The following is a 17,430-nucleotide window of genomic DNA, read 5'->3' on the forward strand; positions in this document are numbered from 1 at the left end:
CTCGTGCTTCTGGAGACATGCACTCATAAATTAGTCGGGGTCGCAGCAGGAGTATTGCTGTGCTTTATAACCTAATCAGAACATTGCTGCAGACACAAGCTTGTTAGACCATGGCAAGGATTGGCCCCTTACGATGACATCATGTGGGTTCCGACCGGAGGGCAGATGGCGCCCCCTCTCTCTGCCTGCCTTCTAAATGCTGCGATCGATATCGCATTTAGAGTGTTAAACTGTTGGAAGCGGTGCGGGTACCACTCCTGGCAGTGAAAGGCGGGTGTAACAACACAGCTGTCGGGTGACCCAGGACCATGGGCTCCGTCCCAGTTCCTAACAGTAGGGGGCTCCCAAGCTCGACCTGCTCCCCGAAATACTTAAAGAAGTTGTCCACTACAATAAACATTTTTTTTTTTCATAAATCTTGCTATTATGTGCCACTGAAAACATCCACTGTGTTTATTTTAGCAATATTACCTTTTATCATGCTGTAGCAGCACATCTTCAGTGCTGGATCCAGCTCTCATGGGGTTAATCGACAACTTCCTTTCTCCTGACTTAGGCCGGCGTCACACTAGCGAGTTTTACGGACGTATGAGCGCCGAAAATACGTCCGTAAAAAACGCATTACACACGGCCCAATTATTCTCTGTGGGGCTGCTCCTATCAGCCGTATATTACGCATCCCTAATATACGGTCTTGTACGGCCATAGAAAATCGCAGCATGCTGCGTTTGTCACTGTATTGCGCCAAAAAATCGCCAATGAAAGTCTATGGGGGCGAGAAAAATACGGATTCCACACGGACCAGCAGTGTGACTTGCGAGAAATACGCAGCGGTGTTAGTGAAAAGCCGGTAATTCAATTGCCGGCTTTTCATTTCTCCTTCCCAAACCCGACAGGATATGAGACATGATTACATACAGTAAACCATCTCATATCCCTTTTTTTTTGCATATTCCTCACTACTAATGTTAGTAGTGTGTATGTGCAAAATTTGGGTGCTGTAGCTGCTAAAATAAAGGGTTAAATGGCGGAAAAAATTGGCGTGGGCTCCTGCGCAATTTTCTCTGCCAGAGTGGTAAAGCCAGTGACTGAGGGCAGATATTAATAGCCAAGAGAGGGTCCATGGTTATTGGCCCCCCCGGCTACAAACATCTGCCCCCAGCCACCCCAGAAAAGGCACATCTGGAAGATGCGCCTATTCTGGCACTTGGCCACTCTCTTCCCACTCCCGTGTAGCGGTGGGATATGGGGTAATGAAGGGTTAATGCCACCTTGCTATTGTAAGGTGACATTAAGCCAGGTTAATAATGGAGAGGCGTCAATTATGTCACCTATCCATTATTAATCCAATTGTATGAAAGGGTTAAAAAACACACACACACATTATTAAAAAGTATTTTAATGAAATAAACACACAGGTTGTTTTAATATTTTATTGCTCTCTCAATCCATCTGAAGACCCTCGCTTGGCAAAATAATAAACCAACAATATACATACCTTCTGATGAACTGTCAGGTCCCACGAAGTAAATCCATCTAAAGGGGTTAAATCAATTTACAGGCAGGAGCTGTGCTAAAGCACTCACTCCTGCCTGTAATCCCCAGGTGCTGAAAGGAAAGCTGGGTGATCTGTACTTACATTGAGTCGCGGTGAGGCGCCCTCTGCAGGATGAACTCACATGAACTCGAGCGTGGGAACTTTTCCAAGGCTGCAGTTCATGAGAACATCCAGCAGAGGGCGCCTCACCGCAACTCAATGTAAGTACAGATCACCCAGCTTTCCTTTCAGCACCTGGGGATTACAGGCACGAGTGAGTGCTTTAGCACAGCTCCTGCCTGTAAATTGATTTAACCCCTTTAGATGGATTTACTTCGTGGGACCTGACAGTTCATCAGAAGGTATGTATATTGTTGGTTTATTATTTTGCCAAGCGAGGGTCTTCAGGTGGATTGAGAGAGCAATAAAATACTAAAACAACCTGTGTTTATTTCATTAAAATAATTTTTAATAATGTGTGTGTGTGGTTTTTAACCCTTTCATACAATTGGATTAATAATGGATAGGTGACATAATTGACGCCTCTCCATTATTAATCTGGCTTAATGTCACCTTACAATAGCAAGGTGGCATTAACCCTTCATTACCCCATATCCCACCGCTACACGGAGTGGGAAGAGAGTGGCCAAGTGCCAGAATAGGCGCATCTTCCAGATGTGCCTTTTCTGGGGTGGCTGGGGGCAGATGATTGTAGCCAGGGGGGGCCAATAACCATGGACCCTCTCCTGGCTATTAATATCTGCCGTCAGTCACTGGCTTTACCACTCTGGCGGAGAAAATTGCGCGGGGGCCCATGCCAATTTTTTCCGCCATTTAACCCTTTATTTTAGCAGCTACAGCGCCCAAATTTTGCACATACACACTACTAACATTAGTAGTGTGGAATATGCAAAAAAAAGGGGGATATGAGATGGTTTACTGTATGTAATCATGTCTCATATCATGTCGGGTTTGTGAAGGAGAAATGAAAAGCCGGCAATTGAATTACCGGCTTTTCACAGATATCGCGCTGTAGTAAATATAAATACAGACTATATATATGTGTCTCAATGACATATATATATATATATATATATATATATATATATATATATATATATATATATATATATACTGTATATATGTTTTACCGAACATTTGAGCACATAAATCCATTAGATGTCGGTTTTGCAAGCCTGCGAGAAAATCTCGCAGTACGGATGCCATACGGATTACATACGGAGGATGCCATGCGCAAAATACGCTGACACACCCTGACTACGGATGACATACGGACCACTATTTTGGGGACTTTTCTGCGTATTACGGCCGTAAAAAACGGACCGTATTGTCTTACGCCTAGTGTGACGCCGGCCTTATTGTGCTCTAATACTACAAGTTCCATGATGCATTGCACTCGCCTGTAACTCTGCACCTGGCACACCCTCTCCAAAATACACCCCAGCCCCTCCCTCCTCTCCCCCCTCTATCTTCAAACAGATTTGTGATGTCATTTCTGTCCAACCCACCCTCCATTACACACAGATAGATGGACAGATAGATAGATAGATAGATAGATAGATAGATAGATAGATAGATAGATAGATAGATAGATAGATAGATCGATCGATCGATCGATAGATAGATAGGTAGATGAATACATACAGATATATCTATGTCTATTTCCATAGATATGTCCATATCCATGTTTCTAAACCCCTTCACCCCTGGAGCTTTTTTGTTTTCGTTTATCGCTCCCCTTCTTTCCAGGGCCATCATTTTTCCGTCAATATGGCCATGTGAGGGCTTATCTTTGGCGGGACAAGTTCTACTTTTGACCAACACCATTGGTTTTACCATGTCGTGTAACAGAAAATGTGAAAAAAAGTCAAAGTGCGATGAAATTGCAAAAAAAGTGCAATCCCACACTATTTTTTTGCTTGGCTTTTTTGCTCGGTTCACTAAATGCTAAGGCTGTGCACACGTAGAGGATTTGATTGCAGATCCGCAGCATTTTTTGCCGCACACAATTGCATCAAATCCGCAGTGTAGTGTACAACCAATGTAAGTCTATGGGAGCCGCAGACTTGGGCACATGCTGCGGAAAAGGCCGCACCGAAACGCAGCTCTTTTTTTTTTCCGGAGCATGTCACTTCTTTTGTGCCAAACTGCAGCGTTTCTGCACCCATAGACTTCCATTGAGTCGGGCACATACGCAGCAAAACCGCAGATGTAAAAAAGATCTTCAGTTTAGATGCGGATGTGGGTCCGAGAAACGCTGCAGTTCGGGAGGAGGGAAGTGTGTGGGCGGTGACGGTGTGCGTGTATGGGTATGTGTCCACGTTCAGGATTGCTTCAGGATTTGGTCAGGATTTTTCATCAGTATTTGTAAGCCAAAACCAGGAGTGGAACAATTAGGCCGCCGTCACACTGGCAAGTTTTACGGACGTATGAGCGCCGAAAATAAGGCCGTAAAAAACGCATTAAACATGGCCCAATTATTCTCTATGGGGCTGCTCCTATCAGCCGTATATTACGCATCCGTAATATACGGTATTGTACAGCCGTAGAAAACCGCAGCATGCTGCGTTTGTCACCGTATTGCGCAAAGAAAACGCCACTGAAAGTCTATGGGGGCGAGAAAAATACGGATTCCACACGGACCAGCAGTGTGACTTACGAGAAATACGCAGCGGTGTTAGTGAAAAGCCGGTAATTCAATTGCCGGCTTTTCATTTCTCCTGCACAAACCCGACAGGATATGAGACATGATTACATACAGTAAACCATCTCATATCCACCTTTTTTTTGCATATTCCACACTACTAATGTTAGTAGTGTGTATGTGCAAAATTTGGGTGCTGTAGCTGCTAAAATAAAGGGTTAAATGGCGGAAAAAATTGGCGTGGGCTCCTGCGCAATTTTCTCCGCCAGAATGGTAAAGCCAGTGACTGAGGGCAGATATTAATAGCCAGGAGAGGGTCCATGGTTATTGGCCCCCCTGGCTACAAACATCTGCCCCCAGCCACCCCAGAAAAGGCACATCTGGAAGATGCGCCTATTCTGGCACTTGGCCACTCTCTTCCCACTCCTGTGTAGCGGTGGGATATGGGGTAATGAAGGGTTAATGCCACCTTGCTATTGTAAGGTGACATTAAGCCAGATTAATAATGGAGAGGCGTCAATTATGTCACCTATCCATTATTAATCCAATTGTATGAAAGGGTTAAAAACCACACACACACATTATTAAAAATTATTTTAATGAAAGAAACACACAGGTTGTTTTAATATTTTATTGCTCTCTCAATCCAGCTGAACACCCTCGGTTGGCAAAATAATAAACAAACAATATACATACCTTCTGATGAACTGTCACGTCCCACGAAGTAAATCCATCTGAAGGGGTTAAATCAATTTACAGGCAGGAGCTGTGCTAAAGCACTCGCTCGTGCCTGTAAACCCCGGGTACTGAAAGGAAAGCTGGGTGATCTGTACTTACCTTGAGTCACGGTGAGGCGCCCTCTGCTGGATGAACTCATATGAACTCGAGCGTGGGAACTTTTCCAAGGCTCCAGTTCATGAGGACATCCAGCAGATGCAATATATGCAAAAAAAAGGGTATATGACATGGTTTACTGTATGTAAACCATGTCTCATATCCTGTCGGGTTTGGGAAGGAGAAATGAAAAGCCGGCAATTGAATTACCGGCTTTTCACATATATCGCGCTGAATTAAATATAAATACAGAATATATATATATGTGTCTCAATGAAATATATATATATATATATATACTGTATATATGTTTTAACGAACATTTGAGCACATAAATCCATTAGATGTCGGTTTTGCAAGCCTGCGAGAAAATATCGCAGTACGGATGCCATACGGATTACATACGGAGGATGCCATGCGCAAAATACACTGACACACCCTGACTACGGATGACATACGGATCACTATTTTGGGAACATTTCTCCATATTACGGCCGTAAAAAACGGACTGTATTGTCTTACGCTGAGTGTGACGCCGGCCTTAGAGGAAAAGTATAATAGAAACATATGCTCCACTTTTGCATTTATCACCCACTCCTGGTTTTGGCTACAAATACTGATGAAAAATCCTGACCAAATCCTGATGCAATCCTGAACGTGGACACATACCCTATGTGTGCGCGGGCGGGGTCTGCGGGCTGTTCGGATGTGTGCAGCGCTGTGCGGGATTGTTCAGGTGTGTGCGTGTCCATTTCATCTATCATCTATATATCTATCTGTGTGTAATTGAGTGTGGGTTGGACAATAATGACATCACAAAGTTTTCTGCAAGGAGATGCAGATTTTGTGCAGAAAATTCTGCACCCAAATCTGCAACGTGTGCACAGCCTAAAACTGACCTGCTCAGGGGTGGATTAAGGGTAGCCAGGGCCCCGGGCTGTTCAGACACTGTGGGCCCCCCCCCGGTCATGTGACGGGGGTCATGTGACGGGGGTCATGTGACGGGGGTCATGTGACGGGGGTCATGTGATACCCGAACCAGATTATTCCAGAAAAATGGCCGGGCCCTACTCTACTGTAACCTATTAAATATTTGTTAAAATATGTAATACAATTTAGGCATATTTTGACCAATAATATCACATACAAGGAACAAATACCACCGCGCCATGTCAAGACCACATATTACCACCACTTGGTGACCAAATAGCACATACAAGGGACAAATACCACAACACCATTTCCAGACCACATATTACCACCACATAGTGACTGAATACTACAATACTGATCAGTAATAAAAAAACACAAAAAAAACACACAATACTATCACCATAAGTGCCAGTATTCACAGGAGATCTGTACTTAGTATGCAGTGTCTGTGTAGAGGTAATACAGAGATCACTGGTGGTATTATACACAGGAGCTCTGTATATAGTGTATAGGTAATACAGTGATCACTGGTGACATTGTACACAGGACCTCTGTATATAGTATACAGTGTATAGTGTCAGTGTATAGGTAACACTGACTCACCAGTGACGTCTCTAGGTGAAGTCCTCCATCTTTCATCCAGCACAGACCGCCATCATTTCTTCCAGCCAGGACTCGTCTCTGCAGGAAATAACACAGTTATCTCGAGCTCTGCTTGCAGAACACATTACTTAATTTTTCACAACTTCTACATTACACCACATGGACAAAAAAAGGCGATATAGTGTCACTCTGCACAGTAACAGGACCGCCCCCCATTTAAAACAGTGTCCTCAAAAAATAAAACAAATACATCACTGCAGTAATAATATCCCTTGATTAGCCCCTATGGTAATAATATTCCCCATCCCGGCCCCATGTGTCTCATTCCTGGCTCCACACATATGTTCTCCCATCCTGCCCTCATGAGTATCCATTCTACCCCATATGATCTCCCCATCCTGCCCCATCTGTCTCCATCGTATCCATCCTGCCCCATGATCCAATCCTGCCCCATGTCTTTCATTCTGCCCCGTGTCTCCAATCATGCCCCATGTCTACATTCTGCCCATGCCTCCAGTCCTGCCCCCGGTATGTCCAGCAATCTGCCCCAGTGTGTCCAGCATTGCCCCCAGACAGTGTCTCCAGCAATCTGCCCCAGTGTCTGACTCCAGCATATTGCCCCAGTGTGTCCAGCAATCTGCCCCAGTGTGTCCAGCAATCTGCCCCAGTGTGTCCAGCAATCTGCCCCAGTGTGTCGAGCATATTACCACCAGTGTGTCCAGCAATCTGCCCCAGTATGTCCAGCATTGCCCCAGTGTGTCCAGCATATTACCACCAGTGTGTCCAGCAATCTGCCCCAGTATGTCTAATTGTCCAGCATTGCCAACAGTGTGTCCAGCATTGCCCACAGTGTGTCCAGCATTGCCCACAGTGTGTCCAGCATTGCCCCAGTGTCTCCAGCATTGCCCTCAGTGTGTTCAACAATCTGCCCCAGTATGTCCAGCATATTGCCCCAGAGTATCCAGCATTGCCCCCAGTGTGTCCAGCAATCTGCCCCAGTATGTCCAGCATTGCCATTAGTCTGTCCGGCAATCTGCCCCAGTGTCTCCAGCATTGCTCCAGTGTCTCCAGCATTGCCCCAGTGTCTCCAGCATTGCCCCAGTGTCTCCAGCATTGCCCCCAGTGTGTCCTCCAGCATTGCCCCCAGTGTGTCCAGCAATCTGCCCCAGTGTCTCCAGCATTGCCCCAGTGTGTCCAGCAATCTGCCCCAGTGTCTCCAGCAATCTGCCCCAGTGTCTCCAGCATTGCCCCAGTGTCTCCAGCATTGCCCCAGTGTGTCCAGCAATCTGCCCCAGTGTCTCCAGCAATCTGCCCCAGTGTCTCCAGCATTGCCCCAGTGTCTCCAGCATTGCCCCAGTGTGTCCAGCAATCTGCCCCAGTGTCTCCAGCAATCTGCCCCAGTGTCTCCAGCATTGCCCCAATGTCTCCAGCAATCTGCCCCAGTGTCTCCAGCATTGCCCCCAGTGTGTCCAGCAATCTGCCCCAGTGTCTCCAGCAATCTGCCCCAGTGTGTCCAGCATTGCCCCCAGTGTGTCCAGCAATCTGCCCCAGTGTCTCCAGCAATCTGCCCCAGTGTGTCCAGCATTGCCCCCAGTGTGTCCACCGTTAGCTTATCAAAAAAACCCAAAACAAAACAAAAAAACCCCAAACATCTCCTCACCTGACCAGCGCTCCAGGTGGCGAGCTCCCTCCAGCAGCGCACACTCGCCGGCGACTGACAATGACGTCAGACGCCGGCGACGTGTGCGCTGCGGCCGACTTCAGCTGCCAGCCTCCAATTGGCTGGCGGCTGTTGTTAACTATTGACTATAGGAAACCGCCGCAGCACCGGAAGGGGCCCGGTGAGCAGATGAGAAGGTGCCCGATGCGGGCCCCCTCTCTCTACCCACTGGGTCCGGGGGCACATAAATGCCGGCGGGCATTCACAGTACTCGGGCGGATTATCAGAGGGTCAATCTGTGCGGTAGCCCAGGGCCCCCCCCACACCACTGGGCCCTGGGCTACCGCCCATATTGACCCTCTGATAATCCGCCCCTGGACCTGCTATTATGATTCTCCAGGTCATTACGAGTTCATAGACACCAAACATGTCTAGGTTCTTTTTTATCTAAGTGGTGAAAAAAAATTCCAAAGTTTGCTAAAAAGAAATAAAATAATTGCGCCATTTTCCGATACCCGTAGCGTCTATATGTTCTGAGCTATCGGGTCGGGTGAGGGCTAATTTTTTGCGTGCCGAGCTGACGTTTTTAATGATACCACTTTTGTGCAGATACGTTTTTTTGATCGGCCATTATTGCATTTTAGTGCAGTGTCGCGGCGACCAAAAAAACGTAATTTTGTCTTTTGATTTTTTTTTCTCGCTATGCCGTTTAGCGATCATGTACATTTTTTTTTGTATTGAAAACAGCTGACATGTTGCGGCTTTGAAGTGGGCTCACCACGAAGCCTACCTCGAAGTGGGGGATACTGCCAGCTGACGTACTATTCCGTCAGCTGGCAGAAAGGGGTTAATGAACAATATGTTTCAGTTAAAAAAAAAAAAAGAAAAAAAAATGGCGTGGGCTCCCGCAAAATTTTCTGCGCCAGAGGGGGAAAGCCGACAGCCGGGGTCAATATTTGGAGCCTGCTATGTCTGCGTAGGCTTTTCCTGGCTATTAAAATATGGGGATCCCAAAAAAAAAGACGTGGGGTCCCCGTATATTTTATAGCCAGAAAGGCTACGTGGGCTGATCTTCATAGCCTAGAGAGGGGCCATGGATATTGCCCCCCCCCCCAGCTACAAATACCAGTCCGCAGCCACCACAGAAATGGCGCATCTGTAAGATGCACCAATTCCGGCACTTAGCCCCTCTCTTCCCACTCCCGTGTAGCGGTGGGATATGGGGTAATAAGGGGTTAATGTCACTTTGCTATTGTAAGGTGACATTAAGCCGGGTTAATAACGGAGAGGCGTCAATAAGACGCCTATCCATTATTAATCCAATAGTAATAAAGGGTTAATAAAACACACACACATTAGGAAAAAGTATTTTAATATTCTTCATTTCACCATACTTACCATACTTCAACGCCTGCAAAAAACGTAAAATAATAAACCATATACTACCTGTCCGCTGCAGTCCAATTAATAACGAGTGTCCCACGACGATCTCCCCTATAGAACAGTGACATCGGGTGATGTCACTGCTCTATAGGACCCTCAGTGACACACTGACAGGAGACAATGACTCCTGCAGTGCATCACTGAGGTTACTATAGTTCACTGGTCTCACTTTATGGCAAAAAGCTGCATGGGAACTTTCTCACACAGCAATGTCATAAAGTGAGACTAGGGACTATTTTTTCACAGGGACGTAGGAATACATTGTGGGGACTACATTGTGGAAGGATACCTTCCTCCCCTCATTGTGTTCCTGGAGCCCCTGGAGAGCGGTCGCATCAGCTGATGCTCCTGCTCTCCACGGGAGATTGTCGAGGGACACTCGTTTTAATTGGATTTCTGCGGATCAGGGAGTATATTGTTTGTTTATTATTTTAATATTTTTTACAGATGGCACTGGCTTCGGGGAACAAAGTGACAAGTGATGGTGAGTATGTACTTTATGTTACATGTACTGTATGTCTATATGTATGTTGTATGTATGTATGTACTGTATGTATGTACTGTATGTGGCACGTTGCATGATGTCACATGCTGCATGTCGTCGCATGGCGCATGTCGTTGCATGGCACATGTTGTCACATGGCGCATGCTGCATGTCGTCACATGGTGCATGTCGTCGCATGGCGCATGTCGTCGCATGGTGCATGCTGCATGTTGTCGCATGTTGTCACATGTCGCATGGCGCATTTTGTTGCATGGCGCATGCTGCATGTCGTCGCATGCTGCATGTCGTCGCATGTTGTCACATGTAGCATGTCGCATGGTGCATGTCGCATGATGTCACATGTAGCATGTCGCATTTCGTCGCATGGCGCATTTCGTCGCATGGCGCATGTCGTCGCATGTTGTCTCATGTCGCATGTCGTCGCATGGTGCATGTCGCATGCTGCATGTCGTCGCATGTTGTCACATGTCGCTTGCTGCATGTCGTCGCATGGCGCATGTCGTCGCGTGTTGTCACATGTAGCATGTCACATGCTGCATGATGTCACATGGCGCATTTCGTCACATGGCGCATGTTGTCGCATGTCACCGCATGTTGTCTCACGTCGCATGGTGCATGTCACATTTCGCATGCTGCATGTTGTCGCATGGTGCATGTCATCACATGGCGCCGCATGGTGCATGTCATCGCATGTCCTGTATTTGTGTTCTATTCTATGTATGTATGTATGTACTGTATATGTGTGTGTGTGTTTTTTTTTTTTACATTCAACACATTAGCCGGATGATGGGAACTACTACTGTCCCATCATTGGCTAATGTGTCACTGACTGTCACTGTAGCAGGCAGAGCCCGATGGGACTTGTAGTCCCATCGGACAATGCCTGCACACAGAGAGAGACACACACACACACACCCCAAAGACCCCCCCCCCCCCCCGCAGCAGACCCAGCACATACCGGCGTCGGCACGCACATACCGGCGTCGGCCCCCACATACCGGCACCGGCCCCCACATACCGGCGTCGGCCCCCACATACTGGCGTCAGCCCCCACATACCAGCGCCGGCTATCACATACCGGCGCCGGCATGCAGAGTCCCGGCACCGGCACGCACATACTGGCGTCGGCCCCCACATACCCGCGCCGGCATGCAGAGCCCCGGCACCGGCACACACATACCGGCGTCGGCATGCAGAGCCCCGGCACCGGCACGCACATACCGGCGCCGGCATGCAGAGCCCCGGCAATGGCACACACATACTGGCGTCGGCATGCAGAGCCCCGGCAAGCACATACCGGCGCCGGCATGCAGAGCCCCGGCACGCACATACCGGCGTCGGCATGCAGAGCCCCGGCGCCGGCACGCAGAGCCACGGCACCGGCACGCATGGAGACACCGGCGCCCGCACAATCAATCAGCCCTGCCTAGCCCTGCCTGCCCCCAGCACAGCCCGCAGTCAGCCCCCAGCCCCGCCCACAGCCCAGTCACTCTTGATGAGTGACTGCTGACTGTGAGGCTGGCTCACGCCTGCTGCTGACGTCACGTCAATTTGCAGAGTCTGGAAATTGACGTGACGTCGGCGGAAATAAGCGGCAGCTGCAGCCTGGGGGTCACGTGACCCGGACTCAGCCGCAGGAATAGCGCCGCTCACAGGCAAAAACGGCAACGGAAGGTATTTGCACAATTCATCAGGGGCCACGGGGGGATACATTGGGGGGTTAATTGAAAGTAGTGGACAACCCCTTTAAGATGGCGAAGATGCTGGGGCCTCCACCCTTGCCTTATCTCCTGAGTTAGCCCTCCGTCTGTTATCTTCCCCCACCCAGAGAGGAGGGGGTGCTAATGTGCACTGTAGTACACCAACCCTACAAACAAGGCAACACAAACAAGGGTTAACAGAAAACTCCAGGCATACAAAATATTCACTCACATATAGCAGAGGAATGCACCGGGGCGTGGAGGTAGGGGAATTAGCCAAAGAGAAGGGATAAGGAATTACCAAACATACAAACCAAGCAACAGTCACTAACAACTCCTTCAACTCTCCTTCTCATCTGTGCTCCTCTCCCACCGATGGCCATGCAGCAAATGCTAGCTCTGACAAGGAATTGTAACAGAACCCAGATTATAAAGGCGAAGGGAGTGGCTAACCGAGCTTAGCTGCAAGCTCAGAGATTTCCAATATGGCCAATTAACCCCTGTTCTGCCAGAAGAAATAAACACATTTAAAATGAAGAAGTGCTTCTTCTCAGCGCCGGAGAAGGAGTAATCAGATACTGCAGTCATCTGGCTCCACACTGTGGCGGTAACCATTTGACAACGGGTGTCAGCTGTCATGTCAGCTGAACACCCGGCGACGATCACGAGCGCACAGCTCTTGAGGTTGCAAAGTCCCCTAAACAAATCCATAAGTCCCAGGTCGGTAAGTAGCTACCGACCTGAACGTATTGATACGTCCAAGGTCGTGAAGAGGCTAATGGCTGTAGGAATTCAGTCATGGTTTCCTCCATCTGCACATACTAACCGGAAGCATGCTAACATAAACATAACAAAGATATAAGAGGCTAATAGAAAAGTAACATCCGGGGATGGCGAGATGCGGTGTCTAATCCTATCATCAGAGGCACAGCGAGTGGTTCAGCTCAGGGGGCAAAACTTCTGAATGGCCCCCAACCAGGTGACCATGTGTACAAATATGGTGCTACAGCCTAGTCCTGGGTATAGGGGAACCTACTGATATCCCAACGCTGAGCCGCTGCTGCCGCATGTGTCCCTATTACTGCACCTGCTGTGTGATACAATAACAGCGCTCCTCTTACTGCCCCACGTAGTAATCCCACCACTGTGCCCCTTACAAAGTAAAATGCCTCCTTTGTGCTCTCTAGATGGTAAAATAGCCCTCTAGAATATATTAATGCCCTGTATAAATGCCCTAAAAAACAGTGCTTCCTGTGAACCCTTATGACAGTCACCGTACCCTAAGTGCCGCTATAACATATAATAAAGTCCCCTGAAGCTTTCCCTGTACAGCTACCCTATACACAGTATGATGTCCCCACAGCTCCCCTATACACAGTATGATATTCCCACAGCTCCCCTATACACAGTATGATGTCCCCACAGCTCCTCTATACACAGTATGATGTCCCCACAGCTCTTCTATACACAGTATGATGAACCCACAGCTCCCCTATACACAGTATGATGTCCCCACAGCTCCCCTATACACAGTATGATGTCCCCACAGCTCCTCTATACACAGTATGATCGACCCACAGCTCCCCTATACACAGTATGATGTCTCCACAGCTCCTCTATACACAGTATGATCGACCCACAGCTCCCCTATACACAATATGATGTCCCCACAGCTCCCCTATACACAGTATGATAGCCCACAGCTCCTCTATACACAGTATTATGGGTCCAAAGCTCCCCTATACACAGTATGATGGGCCACAGCTCCCCTATACACAGTATGATGGGCCCACAGCTCCCGTATATACAGTATGATGGGCCCACAGCTGCCCTATATACAGTATGATGTCCCCACAGCTCCCCTATACACAGTATGATGGCCCACAGCTCCTCTATACACAGTATTATGGGCCCACAGGTCCTTGATACACAGTATTATGGGTCTACAGATCCCCTATACATAATATGATGGGCCCACAGCTCCCCTATACACAGTATGATGTCTCCACAGCTCCTCTATACACAGTATGATCGACCCACAGCTCCCCTATACACAATATGATGTCCCCACAGCTCCCCTATACACAGTATGATAGCCCACAGCTCCTCTATACACAGTATTATGGGTCCAAAGCTCCCCTATACACAGTATGATGGGCCACAGCTCCCCTATACACAGTATGATGGGCCCACAGCTCCCGTATATACAGTATGATGGGCCCACAGCTGCCCTATATACAGTATGATGTCCCCACAGCTCCCCTATACACAGTATGATGGCCCACAGCTCCTCTATACACAGTATTATGGGCCCACAGGTCCTTGATACACAGTATTATGGGTCTACAGATCCCCTATACATAATATGATGGGCCCACAGCTCCCCTATACACAGTATGATGTCCCCACAGCTCCCTTAAGCACAGTATGTTATTCCCACAGCTCCTCTATACAGTGTGATGTCCCCACAGCTCCCCTAAACACAGTATGATGGCCCACAGCTCCTCTATACACAGTATTATGGGTCCACAGCTCCCCTATACACAATATGATGTCCCCACAGCTCCCCTATACACAGTATGATGGGCCCACAGCTCCCCTATACACAGTATGATGGCCCACAGCTCCCCTATACACAGTATGATGGGCTCACAGCTCCCCTATACACAGTATGATATCCCCACAGCTCCTCTATACACAGTATGATATCCCCACAGCTCCCCTATACACAGTATGAGGGGCCCACAGCTCCCTTATACACAGTATGATGGGCCCACAGCTCCCCTATACACAGTATGATGTCCCCACAACTCCCCTATTTACAGTATAATGGGCCCACAGCTCCCCTATACACAGTATGATGTATCCACAGCTCCCATCTATACAATGTGACAGGCCCAAAGCTCCCCTATACACAGTATAAAGGCCCATAGCTCCTCTAATAATCTTTATTTTATTTTTATATAGAGCTAACATATTATATATACTGTATGCTCTATATACGGCATGATATCCCCACAGCTCCCCTGTGCACAGAATGATTGTGTGATGATATGGCCACTTACTAAAGACTATAGGACAAATGGACGTAGAGCGGAGTCCACATCTCTACGAGATAGAGACTTTTTCCAGCACAGAGCACCATTTTTGTTGTGTTTTATTAGATATTTTCTTGCTGTGTTTTATTAGTGATTTTCTTGCTCGTCAGTTCATCCTCAGGAATCAATGTTTAAATTCAGGGACAGTAAGCAGAGGAAGAGGAGCAGGCTGGATCTTATGTAAACCTAAGGCCAGACAGTAGATTGCGAAGGGTAAATGTAAAGCAATCATCTTATCAATCCATTGTTTTACCAGCCCTAGGCCCATTGTATGGGTGGAGATAGTAGACCCGGGGTCATCACACGGGGTCTCACATCAGCCCCAGGTGATGGAATATGCTTTGTTCTGTGAGCTAAAGAAAATTGTTTAAAGAGGAGGGAGAAAAAGATTGTTGGCTGGAGGGGTGTCCATGATCTACGGTTGTGATATCCATCGTCTGGAGAAACATAGGCTGTGACTGCACACTATGCCGGCTGGAGATATCAAAAGTTGGAAGACAGAGGGTATCGCTTGGTACGGGGCCAGTAGAACTACCGATCTCAGACTGGGAACTTGTGGACTGGGGACATTGTACAGTATGTTGGCCATCTACCTGGATTTGTTGTTCAACCATGGCTATATGGAATAAAAATAGTTCCATCGTTATCAGATCCTCACAGATTGGTGCACAACTTCTTTATAAACAGTATGATATCCCCGCAGCTCCTTTATACACAGTATGATGGGCCCACAGCTCCCCTATACACAGTATGATGGGCCCACAGCTCCTCTATACACAGTATGATGGGCCCATAGCTCCCCTATACACCATATGATATTCCCACAGCTCCCCTATACACAGTTTGATGGGCCCACAGCTCCCCTATACACAGTATGATGGGCCCACAGCTCCCCTATACACAGTATGATATTCCCACAGCTCCGCTATACACAGTATAATGAGCCCACAGCTCCCTTGTATACAGTATGATGGGCCCACATCTCCCCTATACACAGTATGATGGGCCCTCAGCTCCTCTATACACAGTATGATGGGCCCACAGCTCCCCTATACCCAGTATGATGGACCCACAGCTCCCCTTATACACAGTATGATGGGCCCACAGCTCCCTTATACACAGTATGATGGGCCCATAGCTCCCCTATACCCAGTATGATGGGCCCATATCTCCCCTATACACAGTATGATGGGCCCACAGCTCCTCTATACCCAGTATGATGGGCCCACAGCTCCTCTATACACAGTATGATCGACCCACAGCTCCCTTATACACAGTATGATGGGCCCATAGCTCCCCTATACACAGTATGATGGGCCCATATCTCCCCTATACACAGTATGATGGGCCCACAGCTCCTCTATACACAGTATGATGGGCCCACAGCTCCCCTATATACAGTATAATGGGCCCATAGCTCCCCTATACACAGTATGATGGGCCCATAGCTCCCCTATACACAGTATGATGGGCCCACAGCTCCTCTATACACAGTATGATGGGCCCACAGCTCCCCTATACACAGTATGATGGGCCCACATCTCCCCTCCCCTATGCACAGTATGATGGGCCGACAGCTCCCTTATACACAGTATGATGGGCCCACAGCTCCCGTATACACAGTATGATGGGCCCACATCTCCCCTATGCACAGTATGATGGGCCCACAGCTCCCTTATACACAGTATGATGGGCCCACAGCTCCCTTATACACAGTATAATGGGCCCACAGCTCCCGTATACACAGTATGATGGGCCCACAGCTCCCCTATACCCAGTATGATGGGCCCACATCTCCCCTATACACAGTATGATGGGCCCACATCTCCCCTATACACATTATGATGGGCCCACAGCTCCTCTATACACAGTATGATGGGCCCACAGCTTCCCTATACACAGTATGATGGGCCCACAGCTCCCCTATACACAGTATGATGGGCCCACATCTCCCCTATAAACAGTATGATGGGCCCACAGCCCCTCTGTACACAGTATGATGGGCCCACAGCTCCCCTATACACAGTATGATGGGCCCACATCTCCCCTATACACAGTATGATGGGCCCACATCGCCCCTATACACAGTATGATGGGCCCACAGCTCCCTTATACACAGTATGATGGGCCCACAGCTCCCGTATACACAGTATGATGGGCCCACAGCTCCCCTATACCCAGTATGATGGGCCCACATCTCCCTTATACACAGTATGATGGGCCCACATCTCCCCTATGCACAGTATGATGGGCCCACAGCTCCCTTATACACAGTATGATGGGCCCACAGCTCCCTTATACACAGTATAATGGGCCCACAGCTCCCGTATACACAGTATGATGGGCCCACAGCTCCCCTATACCCAGTATGATGGGCCCACATCTCCCCTATACACAGTATGATGGGCCCACATCTCCCCTATACACAGTATGATGGGCCCACAGCTTCTCT

Source organism: Ranitomeya variabilis, chromosome 2 (genome assembly GCF_051348905.1).
Source record: "Ranitomeya variabilis isolate aRanVar5 chromosome 2, aRanVar5.hap1, whole genome shotgun sequence".
Taxonomy (NCBI): Eukaryota; Metazoa; Chordata; class Amphibia; order Anura; family Dendrobatidae; genus Ranitomeya; species Ranitomeya variabilis.